Raw genomic sequence first — 5546 nt, 5'->3', positions numbered from 1 at the left:
AAACTAGATCCAAAGGGTTATTAGAGGTGAGAACATTGGAAAATCATGAAAGTAGGTTTTCTCTAGGTCCTTTACAGCTTTGACATTCCTTGGTCCTATTATATTATCTCATCTAACTTCTGATAAGTAAAACAAATGAGCACTTTACATAGTAAGAAGTAGCTGTTGGGAAATTGGTGCAAGTAGAAAGAAAGTCTTTAAAGTCAGAAAGACTAGAGTTCAAATTTCACTTTTGTCACTCCTGTAACCTTGGTGGGGTCATTCTAACTTTTTGAACTTCAATTTCCTCAGTTATAAAAATAAGTTTAATAATTAACATTGCAGGGTCAATGTAAAGTCAGAATGAGATAAAATAGGTAAAGCATATATAGTAAATACTAAGACTCTTCCATATACTCAGAACCATCCCATCTTTTCCTCCACTTCATCTTTTTTATCTATGGGACATCTCATATTGAGCCCTTCCCACACCATGCTGGAAATCAGCAGAGTCCCTATAAAGTTTTCCTCGGTTCCCTAACCTATCTCTCTCCCACGGTATCTACTGCAGTATAAACCTAGTTTTCCAATGCAAGGTAGAACAGGAGGAAGTTGGGGTCCATTCAGCAGGCTAAATTTCTAGTCTGAGCTCTAATAGACTGTCTATTTTTTATAGCTCATATTGCCATTAGTGAAAGAACATGGGGCCGGCCATGGAAAAGGTACTGGCCCAAAGTCAGGAGGCCTAGATGAGTCCATTCTTATCTCTGTGAAATAAAAGATTGTGTGTACATGGGAAGTGGGCACACTAACGTTAAACAATATGGTTTTTAATGTTCTCCTACCAGTAATGAATGGTGATCCATATACATTAAATCATGAGAAATGGAGCAAACGCATCATAAAGAACCCAAATGAGAATCCCACCTTCTCATTCATTCCACAGAACAAGTTTCCTAGGCATTTCATCCTCAGGAGAGGACTATGACTTATATGAAATATGTGTGAAACACTGAAGGGATTTTGCTCTGAATGATTTCGAATGAGAAAGGAGTAAATGTATTTGAAGGTGGTAACAATTATTTAAAATTTAAAAAACTGAAAGAGAGAGAGAGAGAGAGAGAGAGATAGAGAGAGAAAGGAAGAAAGAAATTCAAACTGTCATAACTATTCCAGTAAAATGCAGCTGTTTGGGGGACTATTTATTTATTTGTTTGAGCCATGCGTGTTTATTCCAGCAAGGAAGGATGCTGATACATATAAAAGCTGTGGTAATATCCTGCCATTCTCACCATTCTCCCTGGAACATTATTTTGGCAAGACCAATTTTATTCAATAAAAATTGTGTAAAATTAGAAAATACCTTATTCCATGGAGCTGTGAACATCTGAGAATATTAACAGTAATTAGTATTTTTCTCTAAGCACCTGATTAGGTTGCAAAAGATTGGATTTATATTTTCTTTCTCACATTTAGCCACCCTTCTTTTTTGTTTTTATCACCGCTTCTCTTCACCTTCATATTCCTTTTCTGTACTTCTTTTCCGCTTCCACTCCTTTTTTCTTCATCTTTCTTGCCTTTTCCTCCTCTCCTATCTCCTCTCTTTTTGTATTTCCTCTCTTTCTTCTTCCCTTTCTCTCATGTCCTCTCTATGCTCTCTTACTCCACTTTGTCTTAACTTCTCTTCTTCCTGATCTAATTACCAGTGATGCCAAGAAAGAAACTTGCCTATGGGCATTTTTCTCTTTCCTGAAGGATTGACACTCCAGCTAGACATATAGACAGATTTCCCACATATCAAAAAATTTTTTTTACCAAGAAGCCACCTCAGATATTCCACCACCAAATTCTACTCAGTAGAATAACACTGGATATCTTCTTGCCGCCTATATCCTCCTTAATTCCACTCACTACATGGATAGTGTTATCATAAAAATCTCTGTAATTGGAAGCTAGTTGTGTGAAAGCTCTGTACCAAATTAATACACAATTACCTTTCCTAAGGAGACTTTTGAGCATGAAAAGTAACACAATACACACAGGTAAAAGGACATAAATGTTAAAATGTCAGATCAAGAGACCACAAAGTCTACACATTTCATGCTACTGTAATGGAAATTAGGGAAGTATCCTGCAGCCATATAGTACCTGGTAAGCATTAGTACAGACTTACAGATATTTTAACTGCAATTGGCAGCCCTTTATTTGTCATACTTCCCTCAGCATGGAGCTGAGTCTCATTTGTTTCTGTAATATCAACATCCAGTACAAGGCCCTCTCAAATGAATGACTATTGATTTACTGATCCTCCGGTTAGAATAAGATCTTACATTGCACCTCTGGAAATTTATCTTTGTTCAAAAGTAAAGTGAGGTCAATAACAGTAACTTCCTATAATGTGGGAATCAAATAAAAAGCATGTCCTACAAAGTCTAAAATATATACTATGTAGCCTATTAAAGAAAATACTTGCCAACTTCTGGCCTACAAGATGGGCCCTCTATAAATATTTTATGCCTGGCACATAAAAATGTTTTGTAACCTTTAGCTATGATTATTATTATTACCATAATACTGTATATATTATCAAGAATGATAATTTAACTGCAGTTTTTCTGAATAATTCAAATATCATGGAGTATATGAGTAAGTGAGTGTTATGCCTGTCTTGCCCCTGGCCCTACTCCAAAATAAGGTTTCTCAGCTTCAGCAATATTTACCTTTTGCACCATATAATTCATTATTGTGTGTGAGTGGGTATGGGTTGGGAGGATTGTCCTGTGTATAGTAGGGTGCTTAGCAGAATCTCTGCTCTCTATTCACCAGATACAAGTAGCACTTCCTCTTCCAGTATGAAAATTTTTAAAAAGTCTCCAAGCATGGCTAAATGTTCCCTGTGGCACAAAACTGCCCTATTAAGAACCACTGATCTAAAGGGATACCAAAAATACAACACTTATTGCTAGCTATTTGACCTCACAGGAAGTCAAAGGCAGCCAAATTATTCATTTAAGTACCAGTTGTTCAACTCTGGGCAAGGAGGAGGGGGAAAGGGGATGAGGGAGTTTCAAGTTTTAAGCTGAATTGGAATTTAGACAGGTGTAGCATGTCTGGTAAACTGGAGGCCAGTTGTGCTAAAGATCTATCTGCAAGAGTGTCAAGGAGTTTCCTCAAATCAGACTCGTTCTAAAAAAGGAAGATGATTTGAGAAACTTCTGAAAGAGCCTTTTGCTAAAAACTCTGAATGATGAAGAGCTGATTAATGCTGATTAGGGACATCTCTGACAAGGAAGAATGAAAGAGGAGGGAAAGCACTTATCTCTTCTTTAATATAGGTCTCCTGGTAACTTTGGCATAATGAGGACTTCAGTGGTGCTGCACAGGGGAGTCTGAAGGATAGGCAAAACAGAGGTAGTGAAAAAAAAAGGGTTGACATAAATACATGTGAAATATGTGAAAGTCCTGGAAATATTTAAAGTTAGATTGCCAAGAGTTAGGGTCTTATTTAGTTATGTGGGTACAAAACTAGTTAGATGTATATTTTTTTCATGAATCAATCTTTAATACCACAAGATGGTGAAGCTTAAAGAAATCCAAGACATTTGCAGATATTGGTCAGTAAACATTTGTTTAATGAAGTGATTAGCAAATGGATGAGTCTACAAAAGATGAAATTCAAAACGTTAATAGGGATACTTGAAAAATAGATCTTGCTTCCACTTTTCCCATTTGATCATGTGTAAGTCATTTTCCTTCACTTGGACTTATTTTCCTTATCCTTGAAGTACGGAGGTGGGACTATATGATCTTTTTTCTCTTTTTTAAAAATTAAATTTATTGGAGGTAACATTGATTAATAAAATTATATAGGTTTCAGGTGTACATTTCTATGATCTGTATATCACATTGAGTGTTCACCACCCAAAGTCAAATCTTCCATCACCATGTACTTGATCCCTTATTACCCTCTATCACCTTTCCCTCTGATAAGCACCATATTATTGTCTGTGTCTATGAGGTTTTGTTTGTTTATATTATTTGTTCATTTGTTACTTTCAATTTTATTTTATATATATATATATATATATATCATATCTTCTTTATTCAAGCATCTATTGAAGGACATTTTGGTTGTTTCCATGACTTGGCCACCATGAAAAATGCTGCAATGAACATAGGTGTGCATATATCTTTGCAAATAAAAGTTTTAATGTTTTGGTTTAGGTACCAGAAGAGGGATTGTGGGTCCTAAGGGAACTTTATTATTAATGTTTTGAATAACTGCCATATTGTTTTCCATAGTGGTTGTACCAGTTTACATTCCCACCAGCACTGAATGAAGGTTTATTTTTCTCTGCAACCTCTCCAACACTTGTTATCACTTGTCTTGTTGATAAAAGCCACTCTAACATGTGTGAGTTGGTACCTCATTGCAGTGCTGATATGAATTTTCCTATTAGCTGGTGAAGTTGAGTATATTTTCATATATCTGTTGGCTATTTGTATGCCTTCTTGGAAAAAGTGTCTGTTCAGGTCCTCTGCCCATTTTATAATCCAATATTAGGTTGAGTTTTTTGAGGTGTTGAGTTTTATGAGTTTTTTATAAATTTTGGATATTACCCCCCCCCCATGGGAGCTGTTATTTAAAAATATCTTCTCCCATTTGGCTGGTTGTCTTTTTGTTTTGTTGGCAATTTCTTTTGCTGTGCAGAAACTTTTTAGTTTGATGTAGTCCCATTTATCTACTTTTACTTCTATATATGCTAACAATGAAATTTCAGAAAAATAAATGAAAAAAAATTTCTTTTGAAATGCAACAAAAAGAATAAAATACCTATTAATAAACTTAAAATGTGTGAAAGTTCTACACAATGAAAACTTTAAAACATTGTTGACAGAAATCGAAGAAGGCACAAAGAAGTGGAAATATATTCCATATTTATGACTTAGAAAAATAAACATAGTTAAAATGGCTATACCACCTAAAGTAATATGCAGATTTAATGTAATCCACATTAAAATCCCACGACATTTTCCAAAGCCATAGAACAAAAATTAACCAAATTTTTAAGGAAGCACAAACGAACTCAAAGAAATCCTGAGAGAAAAGAATAAAACCAAGAGTATCACACTCCCTAACTTCAAATTATACTACAAGGCTACAATAATCATAACAGTATGGTACCAGCAGGAAAACAAGCACATAGACCAGTGGAATAGCATTGAGATCCCATAAATAAGCCATTATAGATATGGGCAAATAATTTTTGACAAAGCAGCCAAAAACATACAATGGAGAAAATAATACCTCTTTAATAAATGGTGCTGAGAAAATTGGAAAGCCACATGCAAAAGGATGAAACTCTACTGTTTGTTCCCATATACAAAAATTAATTCAAAATTGATAAAAAATATAAGACCTGAAACAATAAATTGCATAGGAGAAAACATGGGTACTAAACTATGGATCTTGGTCTTACAGAGGGTTTTATTAATTTGACCCCAAAGGCAAGGGACATAAAAACAAAAATAAATGAATGAAACTAGGTAATCTTTAAGATTCCTTC

General features: G+C 34.9%; 1 long non-coding RNA gene across 1 annotated transcript in view; it reads left to right on the top strand.

Moving 5' to 3' along the window:
* Positions 1–5271, top strand: part of LOC107184253 — a 5660-nt gene extending 389 nt beyond the window's left edge. Inside the window, exons 2-3 of the long non-coding RNA XR_001515080.1 lie at positions 1031–1032; positions 5180–5271. This is a non-coding gene — a long non-coding RNA (uncharacterized LOC107184253). The remainder of the gene's footprint in view (positions 1–1030; positions 1033–5179) is intronic.
* Positions 5272–5546: the final 275 nt, after the last annotated feature.

The sequence above is a fragment of the Myotis davidii genome, unplaced genomic scaffold (assembly GCF_000327345.1).
Source record: "Myotis davidii unplaced genomic scaffold, ASM32734v1 scaffold465, whole genome shotgun sequence".
Taxonomy (NCBI): domain Eukaryota; kingdom Metazoa; phylum Chordata; class Mammalia; order Chiroptera; family Vespertilionidae; genus Myotis; species Myotis davidii.
This window is presented reverse-complemented; position numbering and strand designations above follow the sequence as displayed.